Source organism: Mesocricetus auratus, unplaced genomic scaffold, assembly GCF_017639785.1.
Source record: "Mesocricetus auratus isolate SY011 unplaced genomic scaffold, BCM_Maur_2.0 Super-Scaffold_100007, whole genome shotgun sequence".
In the NCBI taxonomy this organism is placed as follows: domain Eukaryota; kingdom Metazoa; phylum Chordata; class Mammalia; order Rodentia; family Cricetidae; genus Mesocricetus; species Mesocricetus auratus.
This window is the reverse complement of record NW_024429191.1, coordinates 60,002,112-60,026,653: the sequence shown is the minus strand read 5'-3', so window position 1 is coordinate 60,026,653 and position 24,542 is coordinate 60,002,112. Positions and strand designations below refer to the sequence as shown.

At 46.6% G+C, this 24,542-nt stretch overlaps 1 protein-coding gene and 1 long non-coding RNA gene across 2 annotated transcripts in view; both read left to right on the top strand.

Annotated features, from left to right (window-relative positions):
- The window catches only part of Asic2 (acid sensing ion channel subunit 2), a 1,047,597-nt gene that overhangs the window by 333,241 nt on the left and 689,814 nt on the right, over positions 1-24,542 (top strand). The window lies entirely within an intron of this gene.
- On the top strand, positions 12,475-22,946 carry LOC121141433. The gene is made up of 2 exons (XR_005878348.1): positions 12,475-16,585; positions 22,698-22,946. It is a non-coding gene; the product is annotated as an uncharacterized LOC121141433 (long non-coding RNA).

Below are 24,542 nucleotides of genomic sequence, written 5' to 3'. Positions count from 1 at the left end.
CCTCACGGATGAGATGTGAAGGCTCAGAGAGGTTGAGTTCCCTGTCCAACGCGACACAGCTGAAAAGGTGAAAAAGCCAGGATTTCAACCCCGAGCTGTGTGCCTGAAGCTCACTTCCTGTGAATCGAGGCTGCCCATGGAGTGGGAAAAAAACACAGATAGGAAATAGGCTCTTGAATTACCTCAGTGCTGAAAAATGTTTATCCCCAGGAGGGAAATCTGATTTTCAGAAATAGTCAAAAATTGTTCAGAGCCAAGTCATCCCATGAGTAATGGGATTTAAGGGTTTTATATATTTTTAAATGTGAATCTAAGATACGAAAACTGGGTTTTGCCCAACTCCTGATAAATTACCTAAAAGTTTGTTGTTGTTGCTGATGTTATGGTTGTCAGTGGTGGTGGTGGAGTGTGTGTGTATGTACATATGTATGTGTGTGTGTATGTATGTATGTGTGTGCATATGTATGTATGTGTGTGCGTATGTATGTATGTGTGTGCGTATGTATGTGTGTGTTTGTTAGATTTTGAAGCAGTATTGCTATGTAGCTCAGACTGGTTTGAGCTCCTGCTCACGCCCCCCACCCCTCCCACCCTAAAAGATCTGGTAAAAGGGGGATGGAGGTTGCTCTGGGGGAGGAGCTGTGGACAAGGACTGTGTCCTGCACGGTGTTTTGTTCCTGTGCGTGTCTTTTTAGCATTCATGTTTCTCGTGCTCAACAAGAGCTTGTTCTCAAGTGCTCGCAGCCATCTCCAGCGTCTCCACAGTCCCTCCCTGTCTCATCAGGAGTGCTCCTTCTCCACCTCAGAAGAGGAAACGATCTTTAGGTGAGCAGGCCCTGTGCGGGTAGCTCAGTGAGGCAGCTGTGAAGCCACGGAGGCTCTGTCCACATACCCTGGACACCCCATCCTCCTGTATTTCTCAGGAAGGAAACTTATGGAATAAGGCGGTTGATGTTGCCATCCTGGGGACCCACACAGAGGCACATACTCATCCATGTTGAAATGAGAGACAGTGTAGGATGCTGGAAGACAAGATGTAATCATGGAAGGCTTCCCGCAAGAGGTATTGATGCTGTCTGTGTGAGAGAAAGGGGATTGGAAAGAACCATTCAGTCTTACCACAGCTGGAGTTCCTCTGTCTACCTGAGAAGGATGAGTGACACTGCAAAGGAAATGTACGTGCAGGGATTGATATTTTTTTCCAACATGAACCCCATGTGGGTGTTCCATTTCCATTCCTCCAGGAAGCCTGGACTCAGATCTCCAGGAGGAAACACCCACCTGAGCATGAGATGCAGGCTCTCCATGACTGGTGACCAGCCTTCACGCCTAGTTGTTCAAACTCATTCGGCATGTGGACTAGTGGGTGGAAAGTTGTGTCTTCCATCCACAGGCCATCACATACCAGTCATAAACTGCTCAAGGGCAAGTCCCTATCACTGTGCCCCAAACCCTGATTTCTCTTAGCTGACACCTGCAGTGACAACAGTAATGTTCTCAATAACGGCAGAGAGCAATCAGATGTCCTTGGAAGGCACCGTGGCTTGTCTGCTTGCTCCTTTCTCCAACCATTTATTCACTAGGTGATTGGTAAAGCACCAGGATACCTGGAAAATCTCCGAGGGAGGAGCAGGAGAGATGGCTCAGTAGTTACATCCACATGCTACGCTTACAGAGGGCTTGAGCTTGGTTCCCAGGACTAACAAACACCTGTAACTCCCACTCCAGGACATCTGAAGCTCCATTCTGCCCCCTGATGGCCCCTGCACACACAAGCACATAACCATACATATATATATATATATATATATATATATATATATATATATATATACACACACACACACATATATATATACATATACGCTATTAAAGATAAAAATAAAATCTTTTTAACAATTTGGGGGAGAAGTTCATTCACTGTGAGTGTTCCAGGTGGTCAGAGGGTATGATGAGGGAGGTCATGAGTTGTGATGGCTCCTCAGTGGGCCAGCTCATGGGGAGCAGGCATGCTACCCCAGAGTGCGGGCATAGCCCTGGGTGGTAACGGAAACCAGTGTGGGGTTCTCTGAAGGGAGGCCACAGCATCCTGTCTACACCAGGAGAACAGAATAGGAGGAGCCAGACTAGAGAAGGGAAGTCATCCAGGGACAGGCAGGCATCGTTGGAGTTTCTAAAACTGACTGCCTTGGGCTGAGGGATGGATGTTGTTATCATAATCTCAATCTTATCAAAAAACTGAAACTCATAAAGGTGACGTGACCACACACACACACACACACACACACACACAAACTCCATGACCCCTCCATGCTACCAGAGCCAATGCTACCTGAAGACTCACTTTGGCTGCACAACCTTAGCCCCTTTCTCGACCACAGCTTCTGGGTGCTGACACTGAGGTACACATCCCTCAAGCTTTCACTTCAGTGATAGTGGTCTCCTCTTAATTGCCACTGATTTCTCAGAGCCTCAATGGTCCCAGGACAGCAAAGTAGACTTGTAGTACTAGTCTCTTGCTAATCATGGTGATTCTTCAGCCTCAACTGACCAGAATGCCAGACTCTTAACTCAAAGTACCAAACAGTACTGAAAGATGCTTTAAGAGACTCTCAAGTCTTCCCCCTGAAACCTCCAAGCCAGGCATCAGTCACCCACAGTGCTCTCAGAATGCTTGTCTTCCGAACTCCCACAAGACTCCACTGAACTTGCAACACTCAATGGGTTTTCTAGCCCCAAGTCCACATACTACAGTCCTCCCAAAAACACACAGTCACTGTCTGGTCTGTCACAGCAATACCCCACAACCCAGTATCAATTTCTGTCTTAGTTAAGGTTAACATTGCAGTGATAAAACACCATAAACGAAGGCAGCTGGAGGAGGAAAGGGTTTATTTTGTTTACACCTCCACATCCCACCACCAAAGGAGGTGAAGACAGGAACTCTAACAGGTCAGGAACCTGGAGGCAAGGGCTACTGCAGAATCCATGGAAGAATGCTACTTACTAGTTTTCCCCCATGACTTGTACAGCCTGTTTTCTTACACAACTCAGGACACCAGCCCAGGGGTGACATGATGCACAGAGAGCAGTGCCTTCCCGTGTCAATTATCAATCAAGACAATAAACCACAGGCTTGCCCACAGGCCTATCTGATGAGGACATTTTCACAATTGAAGTTGCCTCTTCCAAAATGACTCTATCTTGTATCAAAGTGAAGTAAAACTAGACAGTTCCATTGGAACTGTCCTGTCAGAAGCCTTGAAGGCCCACATCAAGGGCATTGACTAAAGGAAAGCACAGAAGACAGACAGGCTGATCATGGGGTGGACCTATTGCCAGAGGTGGACAGAGGGTGTGGCTCTGTCCAGACTCTGTTCTCTCTACTGGGGCCACTGTCCTACCACACCCACACAGCCATAGGAAGGATCACTTCCAATATTTGATGTTACACTGAATGAACACTGTTTCTGGTTTCCTGAGCTCTGCTATTTGGGGCATGAGTCCCCTGAATTCTCTGTCCTTCTGAATTTAACTAGTAAGGACTGTTCCATTGGTTTGCAATTCCTCACTCTACCATATTGGCAATCCTAGTCAATTGGGGGTTCAATATTTCCCAAAGAAGACATCATCACAAGAATAAATAAGCATGCCAAATCTCTAGGATTGGCCAAGGTGACATCATCTGTCCCAGTTTGCTCTCTGTTGCTGTGATAAACACCATAACTGAAAGCAACTGTAAGAAGAGAGAGAGTATTTCATCTTACAGTTTAGTATACCGCTAAGGAGAGTCAATGCAGTAATTCAAGGCAGGAATCTGGAGATAGGAATGATGAAGAGGCAATGGAACAAAGACGCTCTCTGGCTTGCTCGTCCTGCTTTTTTATACATCCCAGGATAACTTGCCCAGGGGTGGTACTGCTTGCAGTGGACTGGGTCATCCCACATCAATCATTAATCTTGAAATTCCCCACAGAGTGCCCATAGGCCAGTCTAATGAAGATCATTCCTAAGTTGAGGTTTCCTCTTCCCAAATGACTAGTTTGTGTCAAGTTGACAATACCCAATCCAAGCATGATAACTGCTGATCTCCAATCCAATATCAGGAGTCTACCTCTTTATTGATAGAATCCCTGGGGTGGAGGCAGGATGGAAACGGGCACAACAAAAATGCTTAGTTCTGCTGGCCAGTGGTGGCATATGCCTTTAATCCCAGCACTTGGGAGGCAGAGGCAGGTGGATCTCTGTAAGTTCGAGACCAGCCTGGTCTACAAGACCTCTGTGAGTTTGAGACCAGCCTTGTCTACAAGAGCTAGTTCCAGGACAGCCTCCAAAGCCACAGAGAAACCCTGCTTCAACCACCCCCTCAAATGTTTAGTTCTTATTATATCATATAATTCTGATCAACAAAATATAGATGTCTGCTAGGAATTCTGGGGAAAAGCTTTGTTTCCTTATAAAAATTATTCTCCTCCCTTGATTCCTGTTTTTCTTGCTCAGCAATGGAGGCAAAGGGATGAGTGAGCTGGCTACAGGGACACACTCACTATCACAGCCCTTTTGTGACGCATTCAGGCAACCTACATACATGCCAAGGAAGACATCACAAATCAATCCTAGAACCCTTTCCTAATGAGCCTAGACATGACTAAAGATCTCTTTAAACCAAGAGCTCTGAGTAGGCCCTGCTGAGGGACCAAGCTTGACCTTCATGTGAAACCTATTAGCCATTTCTTACTTAACCCAAGCTTTGCCTTAGCATATCATTTCAGATTGAGAGAATGAGGAGAGAGAGAGAGAGAGAGAGAGAGAGAGAGAGAGAGAGAGAGAGAGAGAGAGAGAGAGAGAGAGAGAGAGAGAGAGAGACTGATGCAATGAATCGCCTGGGAAGTGGGTTTCTAACTATAAGTAGTCTGTAGTCTGAGGCACTGGAAGGAAGGTCAATCTGGGAGCCTGGGAGAACCCATCCTTATCTTGGCTGTGATGTTTACTCTGTGAGACCTGAAAAATGTCACTTAATCTCCCTGAGCTTTGGTTGCCCTAACTGCCACTTCGAGACAATGACGCAGATCTTACAGTGCACTTTGGGAGACTAATATCATGGGAAAATATGATGTTGTTGGCTTGACAATCACCTGAGAGATAGACCACCTGGGAAATGGGCCTGGACTACATTAACTGAGACAGGATGACTCACCCACTGTGGGCAGTGCCATTCCTTAGATTGGGACCCTGTACTGCACAAGTACAGAAAGAGAGCTGAGCAGTAGTATGCATCCATTGCTCTCTGCGGTCTGATGTGAAGCCAGCACTGCTTCAAACTCCTAATGCCCTGACCCCCTGCCATGATGGACTGAGGCAGATTTAACCCATTCTCCCTTAGGATGTTATTGGGTTTGTGTATGTGTGTGTGTGTGTGTGTGTGTGTGTGTGTGTGCGTGTCAGAGTGTGTTATCACAGCAAATAGAAGAGAAATGAAGAGAGGAAATGAATTTATAAGACCTTCTGTGTCTTATAAACTCAACACTCAAGTTGCTTTTCTTTTTCTTCTCTGTTCCCAGCTCAAAGCAATTTCAGAGAGAAAAATGGCCCAAACTGAAAAAACAACAGAAAATAGAGAAAACAGATTGTCCTGTGCTTCTCAAAAAGAATTAGGTTCACTCTGAACCACACCTCCCCCTACACACACACACACACACACACACACACACACATGCACTCTCTCTCACACACACACACATGCACACACACATGCACTCTCTCTCACACACACACATGCACACACACACACACACACACACACACCATATAAATTTGTATTTGCCTAAAGCAAAATCAGGAAGGAGCCAATTCCTTGCTCAGCTGGGTAGCAGGCTCCCTATCATAGGAGGCTTTAATAGCAAGACAGGGTGTGAAAAGTTATTAGTTGGAAAAAATTCTCTCTCACTCTATTGTTTTCCTTCTGACCACTCTACCTAAATAGAGCTGATCACAGAGGTACTCAAAAGCATTTTAAGGTAATAAACAAGCTTTTAGTTTCTTCTAGAATCTCAATGACAACTCAGTTTAAACTTTTTAAACACAAACTTTTAAGTTGACTGACCAGAAAGATCATCAGGCATAAGGAGGAGATCAGAGGCTTCTTGCTGCAAATGAGCCTCATGGCAGCATCTTTGACCTGGAGCCCAGACCAGCCTTCCAGCCTCCTTGGAAAGATGGCTTTGTATCATCAACATGATTGTGGGTAACAAGTTTGACTCATCTTTGGAACTCAAGAAACATTGGATTCCCTATTTTCTCCCTCCTCTAGAGTCAAATTTCAGGTGCAGTGTGGACATGAATGTGTAAAAGAGATTTCTAGTGTTGATCCTGTAGCCAACAGCTCCCCAAGATCCCTTGTGATATGCTGCAGGCTATCTTCCCCACAGGCTTATCCTGGCAACTCCAGCATGTGTACCCACAGGCCCTTTGAACAACATTTAGGGCTTTCTAGGGAGCCTCAACTTGGATTTGGTTTCTACCCTAACCACATGCAAGGCTCAAAGAACAGATATGGAGAAAGGGGACACAGTGAAAACACAGTGCTCTGAAGATGTAGAGCCAAAAAGACCATCTGGTAAACCTGGATGAATCTGAATGTGGAAATTGAGAGATGCTGCAAACCACAGACACTCTTCTGCTATGCATCCAATGGGTTGCACTTCAGACTCTGACCCTCTGGGTAAGACCTTCGACTGGTCACCTTGACCTGTCTGGTACTCAGTTTCTTGATCAGTAGGTTGAGGAGTAGTAATGATTGTCTAGGTGGCAGACCAGACACTTATCCAGGATACACCGGGGTGCTGGTCCAGGCCTGTGGTACAAACATCTAATTCATCTATTCAAAAGCTGAGACAGGGAGATCACAGCTCAAGGTTTGCCTAGAGAGTTCAAGGCCAGCCTGGATAACCTAGCAAAGCACTGTCTGAAAATGAAAAGTAGGGAAAGGCCTAGGGATATGGCTCACTGGTAGCAAGCTTGCCTAGTATGCACAAATTCTAGAGACAGAGAAAGAGAGAAGAGAGAATGAGGGGAAAGAGCTGGTCAGTATCCGTTCTGAATGCTCATATTAAAATTGTTATAATAGCTGAGTGTGACGCAGTATGTCTGTAATTCCCAGCACTCAAGAAGCTGAGGCAGGAGGATTGCTGTGAGTTCAAAGCCAGCCTGGGCTACATAGTAAGTACCAAGCCAGCTAAGACTCTGTCTCACAAAACAAAAATAAATTAATGAATTAAAAGTTGTTATGGACAACTGTGGGACAGAGCTCTTGACTCAGAGTCTAGTGCACAGTGAACTATAAATACCACCCCTCCCCCTCTCCATGGGACCCTTTAGCAGTTCCAATATAACTGCATTGCTAGCTGCTCACTACCCTAGCTGGACAAAGCTTCCATAGGCCACTATGCTCCTTTGGATGTGGACATTCTCTGCCATTCTGGCAGTGGATCTATGGCCTTTTCAGAGACCTCTCAATTAGTCTGTCTTCTGGAAGACCAGTTCTGCTACCATCCCAGGGGGGAGATTGAAAATCCAACCCTGCAGGTTTCAATCTGAGACGCATTAACGCCATAGAGTATTTCAATTCAAAGTGAGGAGAGCGATAAAGCGGTGGGTACGCAGCAGAGGCAGGCTGGGGAATTGCCGTCTCCACGGGCTTGATTACAGAGAATTGGTTCATGTTCAAGAGGCAGCTGGCTACAAGGGTGAGAGGCAGATTTACAACCCGGGAAATGTGGGGTGCCTTGGAAAGACGTTAACATCATTAAACAGCAGAGATCTGGCATGGAGTGAACTTCTGCAGGCCCAGCGTTGCGGTGAGCATCTTACTGTCAAAGAATCGTAGGAGGAGTGAGCACACAACATCATCAGCAACACAAAACACATGTCCAGCCAGGGCTATGTGTGGTTATGGTGGTCTCCAGATGCATCGCTCACTAAACGGGTACCTCAGGATTGTGGGTGTGTCTTTCATTTTATAAAGAGATGTGGGGGCTCCAGGAAGTGATATGAACTGCAGGCTGGAGTTAGGATTCTAGTCTGGCAGACCCCACAGGTACATCTTTAATTGGTCAACAAAAAAAAAATCAATCCCAACCATGCTACATTAGGAATGGGGAAAAGCAGTCAAGCTTAGGGACTGAGACAACCCCTTTATTTCCCACAATCCACCCCCAAAGCTGGGTGACATGAAGAAAAGAAGGATGTAAATGGCTGGCTATCCATGGAATAATAAAAGAAAAACTAGGCAATCACTATTTCTTTTCTTTACCTCCCACTTTGAACTTTGTGCCTTTAAGAGTCCATAGCAACCACTCAGACTACTTTGAAGCAAATATTTACATACCCCCAAAGTTTACACTTTAAAACCTTGGGTCCAATACAGTGTGCCAGCAGAAAAAAAAAATGCAACAAATGTACTTAGCAATACAATTGACTTGTATTCCCCATTCAGGAGTCTAAGATAGAAGGAGAGCTCCCATTAGGCAATACACTGCAGAAATGTAGGTCTCATAAAAGAGAAGGTGAAACAGATAGAGTGCTCTGACTGCTTTTTGGGAAAGGATAAAGCAAAGGGGACTCTTTGTTTTTCACCAACTTAAGTGAGCCTCAATCTCCTGTTAGGAGGAAAAACTGGTCAAATTGGCCAATCTGATGAAGGCAGTTAATCAACTGAGAGTCCATCTTCCCAGATGTGTGGAAGTTTGGGTCAAGTTGACAACAACTGACACTTTAATGCTGTCTAGCTGAAGCAAATTTCAAATCAGTAAATGATGCTGGCTTCTCTCTGAGATGTTTTCCCTCCTAGGCTTGAGTGTGCTCTGTGCTTACTGTGTGGGTCTCTACAAAGAGAAGGGGAGGTGAACTCAGGGTACCCTTGTTCTTTTTTTAAGCATCAAGGGGTCCTAGAGCTCTTAGATAATGGTAACAAGAAACTGATGTTGCTTTCTAAATTAAACTGTTAGAGTCACTCCGTTCAAGCGAATATGGAGCTTCCTACTATAAAGAATGTCTTTAGCTATATGCTCCCACTTCTAAGAGACGATGCAGATGTTACATGCTCTGAGATAATTGGAACTAAATCAATGGAGCCACAGTCAATGGTTAATTATCTAAATAAATAATAAATAAATAAAATCCAAGCCTTAACTAACACAGTTTTCAGGCCAAATGTTCTAATATATGTAGAGTTTCCAAATAAATATTCACTGACTCAAGGTTATGAAACAGTTGGCCTTAGAATTCTGAAACCTTTCAGTAAGACAGGAATGTTCTTTGACGCCCATAGGATGTAGATTTAGTAGAAACTTTAGGTTACACTGATGCAAACTAATTAGAGATCTAACTGAAACGTTAAGGGAATTTGTATGCAGATATCTTCTAAGCATTTCTCCTACATGTATCCTCAAGTGAATTGATTCAAGACACCTCAGTAGCATTCTAAAGCTCCTTGAGTTTCCAGCTTAAAAATGAGTGTGGCTTCTGGTTTCAACTTCCATCTTAAATCAAACGCTTCATGGCTTTTTCTAGTCTCATTCTTCCTAGTTTATACTTAAACATATTTATGTGAAATCTGTTACCATAATGTTACAGGCCTGAGATCCCAGCTGCTCAGAACTGACAAGCCCAGTCATCCAGTGATGAGAGTTGTTAGGAAGGAATCGAGTTTGTCTAGGGGAATGCATCATTGGAAGATGCAGAGGCTGTGGACCTTAAAGCTTCGTCCTGGAGAACTTGGGGGTGTAAAGGGCTTTGGAAGCTGGAAGAGACACAAACAAATGCAGGCTGTATGCAGAACCCAGCCTTCAGCATCCCAGTACGTGCCTCCTGTCCCCTCTGGCCAGAGCCTCCCAAGCAAGCTCAGCCACACCCTCAGTGCCAGCTGCAGCATTCTAACACAGATGTGTTACTTTTCTACAAGTTAAAGCTCATGGAAGTTTCTCTGCTCTGTGTTAACTGAGGCAGAGAACAAAAGCCTAGAGAGCATTGCAGAGTTCAACAGGGTTCTAGAAATGTAAAGAAAGATTATCTCACACTTCACATCAGTCACATTAGGTGGGACAGTCTTTAGATTTAGAACTCCACATTTGTGGGGCAGCGTTTGGGGGCAAGTGAACTTAATTCTTGTAAAGAGGTTAGGCAGGAGAAGCCAAAGTAATTCTTCCTATAACAGCTATTACAGAAAGGCCAGAGAGCAAGAGAGAGAGAGAAACAGAGAGAGTGAGAGAAACATGTGTACAGGCACACAGAGCACAAACACAAAGCACACACACAGAGCACACACATCCCACAATACACCACATACCACACATACACAGACATCACCACCACCACACCCTACACACCACATATAGAGAGCTTATGTGAACACACACATACACACACACATACTGCATAACATCACATACACACACACAGAGCACACACATCCCACAATACACCACATACCACACATACACAGACATCACCACCACCACACCCTACACACCACATATAGAGAGCTTATGTGAACACACACATACACACACACATACTGCATAACATCACATACACACACACAGAGCACACACATCCCACAATACACCACATACCACACATACACAGACATCACCACCACCACACCCTACACACCACATATAGAGAGCTTATGTGAACACACACATACACACACACATACTGCATAACATCACATACACACACACAGAGCACACACATCCCACAATACACCACATACCACACATACACAGACATCACCACCACCACACACTACACACCACATGCAGAGAGCTTATGTGTACACACACACATACTGCATAACACCACATACACACACAGAGCACATACATATCACATATATACAAACACACCCCCCAAAATATACTACCAAATACACACCACATACCCCAACCCACCACACACACCACACCATATACACCACAAAAACATATACACACAGAGAGAGACCACACACATCACAAACACACACGCACACACGCGTACACACGCACACACACGTGCACGTGAGAAGGATCTCTTAATAGTCATCCGTTGTGCTTCCAATAGTCTTATATTCTTACTTAACACATAAGCCTGATTCCACAGTCACTGGAAGACTGGCAGATGCTCTGAGTCCCTCATGCTGCTTTGTGTTGGGATGCTTCTCCAATGAGCAACACTGTACAGCCTGAGGATGTGTGTTTACTTTATCCTGAGAAAGCCAGCCAAGTTTCACATATGTCTCTCTCTTCAAGCCAGTGTCTATGTCTACAGTAGTTGTTGCCATTACATCAGCTCACAAAAGAAAATGGATCAGTGTTTTTACTGGAGTTACTAGGGACAAAGCCTGGGCCTTCATAGCACCAACAAGTGAGCTCTAATCCTACCCTGAGCATCCTCAGAATTATTAGAAGGCAGGGGAAGAAGGAGGAGGGAGAGGAGGAGAAGGAAGAGAAAGAAGGGGAAGAAGAGGAAGAGGAAGAGGAAGGGGAAGAGGAAGAGGAAGAGGAAGGAGAAGGAGAAGGAGAAGGAGAAGGAGAAGGAGAAGGAGAAGGAGAAGAAGAAGAAGAAGAAGAAGAAGAAGAAGAAGAAGAAGAAGAAGAAGAAGAAGAAGAAGAAGAAGAAGAAGAAGAAGAAGAAGAAGAAGGAAGAAATATATTCAATGTGGTCACATCGGGAGAGGGTACAAGGGGGTTTAATAACCACTCAAGTCCATTCGTGGGGTCCTGACCTGAGATTCATACTCAAATAGGAAGTGAGGCCTGTGCATCGGTGAGTAGGCCCTAATGGAGCTGAGGTTCTGCCCACCATCATGATCTCCTCTTAGAGCTCCTGCACAGTAGTCTGGATAGTTGTCAGGACTGTGGCATCTCTTTCCCAGAGACAAGCTCTCCCTCTGGCCGGCAGTGGGCTTTGCTCTTTTCCTCCTCCCTACATTTGATTCCTGCATTAATTCTAATTTCTTGGGGACCAAAAGTTTGATGGAGAAATGGAGAGCTGAAAATGTCTCTTAGTATCTTCATCCCCTCTAAAACAGTCTTGCGGCACGAAGAAGCGTGGACTTGGGTGTGATGTACCCAGAGGCTTTTGTTCTTTACTCCTCCCAGGGTGCCAAGTGTAAGCTCCAGCATACTTCAGTTCAGCCAAATATCACTATTCCTTAAAGGTGGCTGAGAACTGAACAACAGGTAAAACACAATCTCATGGGATGAGGAAATGGCTCAGCAGTTAGGAGTGCCTACTGCTCTTGCAGAAGACCAGGTTCAGTTGTGAGCGTTCTCACAGCAGCTCACAACTGCCTTTAACCCTAGTTCCAATCACTCTGACTCTTCTGACCTCCAATGGCTCCTGAACATGTGGTGCCCAGGCATACAACACACACACACACACACACACACACACACACACACACACACACACACACATAAACACATGCACGCACACGCATGCCCGCATGCACACACAGTAATGATGATGATGATGATAGTAATAATAATAATAAATTTTAAGCAATTCACATTTCAGAGTGAAGTGTTACCTGCCTTTGCAGTGTGTGTGAAGGGAGCTACCCAAAATCAGTTCAGCCCTCAATGCAACATCTGATGTGGACTGTGAACCAGGTATAAAGACTGGAAGCTGAAAACTCAAAAAGGGACGATTTCTCCTTAGAGTGTTGCTTCTATACCATGGAAGTGCTAGCCAGTGGTGCTCTACCACCAGAGTGGCTTCAAGGAGATGACTGGAGAGTGTGACGTGCCTTTCCTGAGCCATTCACTATGGTAGAACATAAAGGTGCCTTCTGAAGGATTTCTGCCAACAGGGTGGATTGCTGATCCCTCAGAGGACCTGCTGGGAACAGGAATCAGAGTGGTGAGGATCACAAAAGTCCAGTTTTGGATGGTCTATCATCCTCAGAGCACCATCTTGGTGGGGTAAAGGAGGGCTTAATGGTACAAAGAGCTTCTACAGAGGCAGTAAGGGTGCTCAAAGCAGAAAGACTGTGTGGTGTGCAGGATCTTCCCCTTCCAGGACATTCTTCTCTGACTAGAGTGCCAGAGTTGGCTTTCTGGGACTAGTTCCTGTCATAGACTTAAAGACTAAGGAAGCATATTCCAAATCTCTCTGGGTAGTCTAAGTTGTGGAAATCTAAAGCTAACACCATAAGCACCTTAGCTGTGACTTCTGGCAAAATTTAAAGTTCTGGGTAAAAGGACATGAATGCCTACAAAAGGACCAGGAAGGAATGACAACCATGCAGAAGGGTGGAAAAAAAGCAAGGGGACAGTAACCCTGCTAAAGGACCGTGACATAGGCAGTCACTACCCTTCCCTAAGAGTCCTGCTATACAGGACAGCCTATGAATGAGGGTCCAAAGATTCCAGGCCTATGCCCATAGGAAAAAATCCTGTCTTGGGATATCCCATCAGATTCCAAAGCCAAGCTAGGCAACACCAGTTCAGGAAGACGTCTGTGTGCCCATCTATCCCCAAAGCCTGGGCTGCCTTCCTAGAGGGATCAGGAAGAATGAGAGAAGATGGAGAGTCACATCCTGTCGCTGGCTTCCAGGGCCACTGGGGAGAAGCCTGGCATTGAATTTTAAGAATTGCAGAGGAGTGGGCGTGCCATATTAAACATCCCACTATTTTGATACTAGCAGCAAGCAAAGGACTTTTCATTTCCTGAAAGCGACAGGAAATTGAAGAACCTGCCAGAGATATGATCTTTGTGTGGGCAAAAGGGGTTGATAAAGCCAGACCTGAGAGAGGAAAAAAAAACTGAAAACCAAAAACAAAACAAAAGCTATCCCAAGCTCCCACCCTATCAAGTTCCACTCTGTCACTATCACAGGTATTTCTGTCCATGGCTCTTTCTTCTCCAGAGAGAAGGAAAACCTGGGGAAGCATGGAGGATCACTGGCCCAACGACAGGCTAACAATGGTTTGATAGATGAGCAGTTTTACAGGTGAGCATCAGAAGCTGCTGAGAAAGCAAAGACGAAGGTTCAGGGAAAGACATGAGGAGAGGAGGGATCAGCAGTGGGAGCTATTCCTCCTGGGGAGGCTCGGGAGAGACCAGCTGTTCTATACACTCAGTAAGAAAGGACCAGGAAGAGGAGAAGAAAGGGTACCCAGAGTAGGTCTGGTGCAGCAGAAGTTTCCCAGCACAATAAGATGAGCAGGGGCTGGGAAAACACTGTCCAATCATGAGGACCCAAGTTCATGCCCTATCACCCAAAACAGGATGCTCAAAAATGCCTATTACTCCAGCTCAAAGGAGCCAACACTTTCTTCTGGCATATCATGTAGCTTTAGTCCCGGCATGTTGGGTGACAGAGACGGGAGTATGTCACAGGCCAGCTACATGATGAGGACCCAGGGTCATGAGAGATGCTGCCTCAAACAAAAGGTTGAAGACCCTGCCTTGGAGAGCTGCTGCTAGTACTGGAAGCTATGGTCAGACATGGCATGTGTCCACTCAGTAAGGACATCCTGAGATTGGATGTAAACTGACTCTGTAAACACGGGTCTGGGGAACCAGCGTTCATCACTACTCCCTGAAACGGCTGTGAAATGACGGCAATCATGTCCTGGTCATCACACACCCTCCATGTAGGGATACTCTTTCCTTTCAAACTTTGTGTTGATTTGCTTTCCATCACTGTAGGAAAACACCAGAGAAAACGGGCTTAGAAATATTAAAGGTTTGTTTTGACCCACCATTGCAGAACTTCCAGTCCCACAATGGGTTGGTCACACAATGGCTTGGGGCCTGTGGGGAGACTTAGAACAGAAGAAAACTTCTCCATGTGTGGAGGCAAACAGTAAGGAAGGGACTAGAGCGCCACAAGAGGGGTCTCTCACTAGGCCCTTAATGGACCCATTGCCTCTCAGGAATAAGAGTTGGGGAGCAAGCCTTCAGCACATGCTCCTCTGAGGAACAGTCGGGAACCAAACTAGGACAAATCTCGGTTTTTGTATCAGCGTAGAAGTGAATTTGTTACCCACAGAATTCCTTTCTCTGTGATGCAATAATAGCTCTCGTAACCTGTCCTCATTCTGCTCCTAATCCCCCCCCCCAGCAAAAGGGCACAGAGAAGGGAGTGTGAGCTACAAGACTTGAGCATCTTATGAACCACTGACAGCATTTCTGTCCTGTGTCCCAGGAACTAATGTGGAGTCCAACCTGCTCCCACTGTTCTCAGGCTGCATCCCCAGCTCACGTGCACTGAGCATCAGCTGAGGGCTAGGCACCACGGCAGGGGGACCCATGCACCTCTCCTCGTGGTTGAAGGACATTGTCACTGAACTGACAGACCTTCCTCTGCCTTTGCCCATCTCAGAGGGTGCCTGCTTCCCCCTCGATTCTTCCCCATGCCCCGCCTTCCTGAAGAACCAGTTATCAGTGGGGCTGACAGGGCCTTGAAGTAAAGGTTTGGGGACAGAGTGCAGGACAGTCGTCTCGTGGTTTTATAAAGAGGTATACACCCTCAGCTGAGGCTGGGACAGAAACAGGGAGTGTGGGGATAATGAGGAACTGTGATCGCTCTAACCAACTTCACACGAGAGGCCGGTACCACTGAAACTGTGTATCTGCTGCCTTGACTGTGGTGGGTACCACTGAAACTGTGTATCTGCTGCCTTGACTGTGGTGGGTACCACTGAAACTGTGTATCTGCTGCCGTGACTGTGGTGGGTACCACTGAAACTGTGTATCTGCTGCCTTGACTGTGGTGGGTACCACTGAAACTGTGTATCTGCTGCCGTGACTGTGGTGGGTACCACTGAAACTGTGTATCTGCTGCCTTGACTGTGGTGGGTACCACTGAAGCTGTGCATCTGCTGCCTTGACTGTGGCATTCCTTTCAACCGAAGACACCGCTGCCTTCAGCTTCCATTTTCCCCTGCAGACAGTTGGCTGATCCCCATGGTCAGTGTTGGCCAGACCACATCTACAGCAGGGACTGGATGCTCCTTGACTCAGATCTAGTTTCCGGCCAGAACAATTTGAGGCCCAATGGAGATCTCAGAGTCCCCACTGAACTTCCTTCAGCCTGCACCTGCTTTTAAGTGGTCAAGTTCTGTAATCCAGTCAGCAGATTTGACCCAAGCTTGGCTCTGTTCCTTTTGAGGTTGTATAACCCCGATAGGAAACGTTAACTCTACACCATGAAACCTCCTAAACTTGACTCTCAGAAGAACGCATTCACGGGAGAATATATGATTCCCTAAACATGGAGGACTCGAGTGGGAAAATGGTGGCTACCCACAGACCACAAACCCAAATAGTTGAGAAGAAAAAATGAAGGCACTCCCCCGAATAAGTGAAATGCATCCTACCCTCTTCTTTTTAAGACTGTGTTTCAGGGTTAGGATGATGGCTTGGCGGATAAAGCACTTGCCATATTACCATAGGTATCTGAGCTCAGTTCCCAGACCCAAGTATAAAAAGCCAAGCTGGGTTTGGCAGCACATACTTGCAGCCCCAGAAGTAGGGCAGCTATGGTGGACGGATCCCCAGATCTCACTGGTCAGTCAGCCTAACCTAGGTGGTGAGTCTCAGAACATGTCTCCTACCCTCCAAAAAAGTGTTTGTGGCCTGAAGAATGACACTGGAGGTCATCCTTGGTCTTACATGCATGTACATACACATATGAGTGCACCCAAGCACACATGTGCAACTGAACACACACAGACATGCACATACATGTGTAGGCACACAGCAGAATGTGTCCTCACAAGTATGCACATAAATATATACATAAGGCAAAATTATACATATAAGCATATATAAGCATGTATACACCACATATCTGTCCTTGTGTTATATGTAAAAATCTTGTTTACATATGAATGCATGATATGTGTTGGCATTTATATATATTTTATGCACAGACACACACATACATTTTATATATTATACATTTATATATATATTCTGGCTGTGTTTTTCATATGACTAAATGTCAGCAAAACATCAAAGATGGTTGAGCTTAAGTCTTACCACATGTGGTGGGCAGTCCGTTGGCAACTGAGTGATGTTCAGATGAGTCTGAAATACCAACATATGCTGCTTGAAGGCATTCTATGTTTATTTCATAGATGTATTTTATCCTTTGTTTTCATACCGGCAGAATCACTAATTGTGTTGTAATAGAGTGAATATTTTGTATAATGTGTGTTTAGCTGAAAGTTGTGGCCAATTAGTCAGCTTTTCTTGAGAGATTACATTTTAAAAATTCATTCCAATTTGTACAAACGGCTCTGTAGAGACAGCTGGATCTGCGGCTGTCAATAGAAGTATAAAAGTCTCAGGTTCAGAAAAGGACTGTAAGTTCTACATAAATAATACAGCAGTGAGCGCAGCAGAGCTGTGTAAGCTAATTATTTCTCAGAAAATACTAAATGTGTGGAATTCATGAAAAAGAACAAACAATTCAAAAACAACAAGTTTTTCAGTAGCTCTTAAAGAACAGTAGGTTCCCCAGGGGCTGCCACTGACGGCTTTTGCTGGCTTTTGGGATCCTACTCCCCATGCTGGGTCCCCTTGCTCCGCCTTAATACATGGGGAGGGGCTTAGTCTTATTGCAACTTGATATGCCATGTTTTGTTGATACTCATAGGAGACCTGACTTTCCTAACAGAAACAAAGGAGTGGGTTGGGGGGAACAAATGTGGGCAGGGGGAAGGGACTGGGGGAAAGGAGGGAGGGGAACCTGTGGCCCAGATACAAATAATGCATTTACAAGAAAGAAAATGAGAGAAAGGCAGGTCCCCATCGTGACATTAAGAACTGTCATATTTCACATACATTACATATACATATGTACATGCACATACAGATACATACATACACACACACACAGAGAGAGAGAGAGAGAGAGAGAGAGAGAGAGAGAGAGAGAGAGAGAGAGAACTACTTGTTATTGCAATATAACCTCCTGCCATTAGGGGATTTTTGTGACTGCTGCCCTCCTTCAGGAGCTCCACCAGACCCTTACTTGGTAATTGAGGAAGCAGGAGCTCAGACCTTCTCTTTTTCAAGAATAAGTTTTCCCCCCTGTGGCACCAACTTGAAGGAGCTGGTAAACTAAGTCCATTTTGACTCTCTAAGCCCCTCCCGTGGTTCATACCCCTGCCGTGCACAGTCCAGAATCCAGCACCACCTCATAGGTTTGCAGGCACACCGACAATAAGCCAGAACAGTCCATTCTTCGCATCTCTTTCAGTTTGCCTGGTTTGTTCTGTGTAAGGCTGAACTGCTCATCTGAGGCCAGCACACAGCAGACTGTTTCTGTACATCTGTGCCTCATATTTTATCTGTGGGACCCTCTGATAACAGAGTCCCATGCAAGAGACCTCAGAGTTCTGCTAGCTGGGGACCCATCTTCCTCCTCAATCTGCTCACCACCTATACCATGCCAGCGGAGAAGCCTTGCCCATCACAGGGTCCCTATGGGCCCTTCTGTTACAACTGCCCTGACCTTCAAGGCTCGGCTCCGGTAGCCCTACTTCTGAGACTCCTACCCTGCACAGGGCAGTGCTCCCCCTGCATGGAACAATGTGTCTGTTGCACCAGACAATGCTCCCCATACACCAGGACAATACTTCCCCTGCACCAGGATATTGCTTCCCCTGCACCAGAACATTGTTTCCCCTGCACTAAACAATACTACCCCTGCACAGGACAATGCTTCCCCTGCACCAGGACAGTGCTCCCCTGCACCAGGACAATTCGCTGATGTCAACTTGTCTCTTCCCTGCTGGCAGCCATCTGTGAGACTTGCCAAACACCTTCATGTGATGAGTGTGCCCCATCCTTAAGATTGTGGGAGCAGCTCATCGAGACCCTTTATGACTAGAAACGGGCTGAGCCCATGACTTTCTGTTGGCAGCCCAGGAGAAAGTCCCCTGACTCACGGGACTAGGAGGATTTTGTGTCAGATACAAGAACTCAATGACTGTTTTTAGAAGTCACAGACAGATGTGCCCCCTTCACCTGCCAGCTACCTGTGGGAGCTCCCCATGTAGGTGAGTGGCAAGGGTCCTCTTCCTGTTTTGAATCTTACACAATTTAAAAGGCCACATCCAGGCTAGAGAGGGTATCTTCTGCCCTCGCCCGTAGGAACTAAGGCAACTGAGAAAGCTTCCAGATTTCTTGAGGACACTGATATGAAGAGCAAGGCGTGGCCCACACTTTCATTCTCAGCACTACAAAGGCAGAGGCAGTTGACCTCTGTGAGTTCAAGGACAGTCTGGTCTAAATAGCAAGTTTCAGACCAGTTAGAGCTACATACTCTGTCTCCAAAAAGGAAAGAAAAAGTAGGACTGGAGACATGGCTCTGTGGTTAAGAGCAGGTACAGATCTCACAAAAGGCCCAAGCCCACGTTAGATGGCTCACAGTCACCTGCAACCACAATCCTTTTCTAGGATACCTGATATCCTTTTCTGACCTCCATAAGCATGGATGTGTGCATACACACACACACACACACACACACACACACACACGCATGCACACACCCACATGCATGCACACATGTGGGAGCACACACAAGCTTGCACATGCCCCCACACAGACATATACATTAATAAAGATAAATGTTTTAAGAAAAGAAAAAAGAAAGAAAGCAAGGAGGCATGGGGCTGTAGGTCAGTTGGCAAACTGCTCGCTTTGCAAGCAGGAAGACTGGTGTTCAATTCCAGACCCCAGATTTTTAGAAGTCCAGTGCTGTAGCTACTTCGTGTGACCTCAATTCTGGAGAGGCAGAGGTGGGTAGATTTCTGGGACTCACTGCCCAGTCAAGCCTAGCCTACTCAGCAAGCTCTAAATCAGTGAGGAAACATGTGGCTTCCAAATGCAGATGTTGAGCTCTGATGGGTAACATAGGTCCCTCCAGAGGACTTTTCCCTGGAGTGCTAACTCTAAAGACGAGGGATCAGTCACTGTCTGGTTATAAAGGGCATGAATGAGCTGCCACACAGTCTTCAGATGGGATACACTCATCCCATGAAGGTCTGGTGTTTAAAAAGATCCACAGTCACCCTTGAGGAGAGGCAGGTTGGTAAGCCAGGTCAGCAATGACCAAATAAAGGACTCTGGAGAAATAATGGTGGTTCTATGGCCAGCAGTAGATCCTGATCAGTCGTTAGTTCCCTGGAAGGCTATAATTTAGAGTAACTGAATAAAGAATACCAGGGTTAGCCGGGCGTTGGTGGCGCACACCTTTAATCCCAGCACTCGGGAGGCAGAGGCAGGCAGATCTCTGTGAGTTCGAGACCAGCCTGGACTACCAAGCGAGTTCCAGGACAGCCTCCAAAGCCACAGAGACACAGAGAAACCCTGTCTCAAAAAAAAAAAAAAAAAAAAAAAAAAAAAGAATACCAGGGTTGTGACAGTTGTAAGTTTTTGTATGGACATACATTCTCAATGCATTCAGGAATGCGTCTGGTCACCGGCCTGTTTTCAGTTTCAACACTGTAACAGGACAGACGTTGTCATTTACAAAGTTCAAGCCCCAGAGTCCTGCACTGCAGTCAAGTACCACATTGTAGGAAACAAAGGTCTCAGAAGAACTGGAGTTCAGGGTGTTTTTAGTGGACCTCACTCACTGTGCTTGGCCTGTTGGGCACGCCTGAGAAAACTAGATGTTTTGTGCAGTGAGGGTGTTTAAGATGAAATCATCCAGTCGTCTTCTGTGTCTGGACCCTTTCACCGTCACTGGCAATGAGCATGTTTCCTGGAACAAGATACTGTCTGTTTGGGCTGTGGGTATTTTGGTAGATACATGGTGACATCTTGTTTCAACCTGCCACCCTCTAATGTGTGTGATGGGGGACATCTTGTCATTTGCTTATGTGTGTCTGTGCAGTTCGAGGACACAGGAATAACTCAGTGATGGGAAAGAAGGAGCCATCAGGCCACACAGCCTCCAGGAGACTTCCATGTGTGTCTTCTTTGGCAAGTCCTTCTCATCACTTAGCCATTTTTAAATTGGATCACTCACTGGAAGCTGTTTAGAGAGTTCTCTGTAAATTTCTAGATACCAGTCCTGTCTTGAGAACATATCCCCCTGGTCTGTGGTTTGGGTTTTCATTCTCTTAACTGCACCCCAAGTTCTTATTTTGTTAGCTACCCCCTGCTCTGTGGTTTTCATTCTCTTAACTGCCCCACATTCTTATTTTGTCAGCTAAGGGAAGTTTGCACAGCACAAAGCAGAATGCTGAAGAAGAAAGAAAAGAGGCTCTAAGAACCAGTGCAGGTTATGAACTGGATTCCCTTTCATTTCCTTTGAGAGATAGGATCTTGGGGAAAGGAAACCATTCCTCAGTCTTAATTACAGTACCTGTTCTGTTGGAAGGCCGTCTCCCTGGGAGGCCTCAGCTGGGTGTGCAGCCTCTAGGGGACCGAACATCAAGTGGCAGCCTGAGCCAGCTGGTGCTTCTGTCCACGGGCCTGTCTTGATCCTGACTATGACCTCCCAAACGGCAGGACTGCTCCTCTCTCCCCTCCTCCCTTCCGTGCCCACACCGCTGTGTTTTAGCAGGCAGGTGTGGAACGTTGAGAGGACCATGTTAACAAGAGCAAAACCGAAAGAAATCCACCTACTGTGTGACTGGCCTGCCCCTCGCTTCCCACTCTAGGTGGAGAAGAGGTGTGAGGTTCAGCCTTCCAAGAACACCCCGCTGCCCGCCCCCTCGGGAGGGTCTCACTGTCCATTCCCCCTTTGTAGTCAGTTCATGCTCTGCCCCTCCCCAGAAGGTGTAATGTTTCTACCATGTGGAGCAAGCCGGCCTTGAACTCCAGATCCTCTTACCTTAGCTTGCTATGTGCTGTTATGGCAGCCTATGCCACCATGCTGCATATACACCATGAGTGTAATTATCTCTGATCAAACAAAAGCAAGAATTTAATTCAAGAGACAGAGAAAAGTGAAACTAAAGCACTGTGTAAAGAGCTGAACAAAGAAAAGATGGGAGAGAAAGGGGGTGGAAAAGAGCATGTGTTTACACAGTTCGTGAACTTTTTAGGAGACTGGGATTCAAATTAAAAAATAAAATACAAACCAAAAATTATGTCACTTTCTCCGACTTCAAGCTCAGAATCACTAAAAACGGCAAAGTGGTGATGATATTCCAAAGACGTGTTCAGAGCTTATCTTTTCAGATGCCACAGCAATTGCTTTTCCTTCTAGAATGTGGTTCCATTGTTTTAAAAAGCAACTTCGAATTAGGGCGAGCTTCCTCAGGCAATTCCTGAAATAGCCACTAGATGGCAGAATGAGACCACATAGGCGTTGTGTCAGTCTGGCAGCCGATCTGTATGCAGCCCGGGGAGCCGCAAGCTAGCAAGCCATCTCCTGCAGGCATCTGATTAATAATGGGGCTGTAATTATCTTTACACAATCCCGATTGCAGCTCCGTTGTAGCCTAGCTGTTAAATTAAACTGCGCAAATAAATATGCCGAGCGACTCAGCCTCCCCAGCAGTCCCCAATCCTGGGTGACTTCAAAGCTTATTAACATATCAAAACACAAGCGGTAGCCCTCCCCTCTCCCTTCATTTTCATAACAAAAGGGCCCCCCCTTTCATCTCCCCAGCAACCCAGTCTGTATTTAAATAGCTCTGTGAAGACTGATAACATTATTACTTTATTTCCCCAGTCTAGGCCTGGGACATCACCAATCTGCTTCTTTGGGATGATGGATGGATGGATTTTATTAGGAAGATGAAACACACACACCGGCCTCCCCCGAAGCTGCCTGAAGCTTGGGACTGGGTGGAGGTGGAGAGAAGAGCCTGTCACAAGTTTGTCCTGAATACTCAGAAATAACAGAGTAATCTGGACCCATCCCAGGAAGCATCTGATGGTTCAGTGTTCTGGAGTCAAGGGAATAAAGATGTAAACAAAATCGGTTGGGGTCACAGGTCTAGGTGGTGTCGTCATAAACTGTAGAGCCCTGGGCATGAAGACAGACACATAGGTTCCTAAGGGCACCTCACCCCAGGCTGCTGGGCTGGGGCTCAGCTTCTTTTGCAAACTGTGGGGTGCCAGAGGCGTCTAAGAAGAGCATATGTGTCTCCATCATCTGTCACACCTGAAGAATCACCTCTGTCCCACCCTGGCCATCTGTACCTTCAGGGAAGAGGAACCTCAGTCCAGGAAGGAGGGAGGGTTGAGTAGGGTCTCAGCGACAGTCCCCTGTGGAGTGAGCAGGGCCTCTGTGTCCCTTGTCTCTACCCCACCCATAACCTCTTGGGACTTCCCCAAACCCTGCACCCACCTGCCAATGGACCTCTTTCTTCAGTCCTCGTTGGCTCAGAACTGAGACCAGTCCCAGCACCAGCACAGTGAGATATACGGATGGTGAGTAGGAGATGTGTGTCAGCCCAAGTCTGAGAATACAGAGGGTAATTTACAAGAAAGGAGGTTCGTTTGGGTCAGGATGCTGGAGGCTTGTGGGTGTGGTAGCAGCTTGGGACAGGGACTTTCAAACCACTTTAAAGGGGCAGGGGGAAAAAAGGAAGGATGTGAATGCCACCTTAGGGGCGATCTTGCTTCCTGACAGCATGTTCCTGGGTGAACGGTCCTGTCTGAAGAGATGGGGAACTCCCTCCTCATCATCACCAGGCCCCATCATTCCCTCTAAATGGCCTGATCACCTCTTCAGGCCCCACCTCCTGACGATAACCACCAAGTCTCAACGTTAGTTTTGGAGAGGACAAACCTATTTCTAACCCTTACAGCAATTGCATGCTGCAATGTGATTGTGTCATCCTTGCCTCCCTCAAGTAACCAGAGGTGTTCTGGAGACCCGACCCCGTCCCTGACCCCGTGTCCATCCAGGGACAACTCAGAGGTGTGGGAAGGAGCTACAAGGATGAGGAAGGATGGGAGCCCTGAGCATGGTCCCAGGGCTGGAGGGGGTTTGTACAATCCAAAGGCCTGCCTGGGGCAGTGTAAGGGGTGGCTTTCTTTGGTTACTTGGCCCAAAGTTAAGTACCCTACTCCTGCAACAGGTGCTTCTGTTAGCCGCCCCCGCCCCAGTAGGCAGAGGAGAAGGGCATCTGTGCTGGTGAAGATACCCCTTCCACCATCTTAGGGGCTCCTCCTCCACTCCCCACCACACCTTTGTGTGCTCTGTGGGATAAATGAGCATTGCTCCCACTCTCGGTGGAGGAGTGGAACTAAGCAAGATGGAGGGGTGGGAGGAGGGGGCTGAGAGAGTTGACAGTACGCCTTGAGGAAGGAAGGGTCCCAGAGGACCACCTTCTCACCTGTCTGGATCCCTTCATAAGAGAGGGCCAAGGGACGCCTGGATGGGCTCCGGGGTAAACAGATCTGTGATGTGCTGGCCTCCAGTGAAGAACAGAGGAAGACACAGAAGCCGTAGCAAATGCACAGGCTGGACTGAGGGATGCCAGGAGAGCCTGATGGCCAGTGTCCTCTTTGATGCCTTTTGTCATGGGTTGAGACCTACCAAAAACGAAGGAATACACACTCCAAG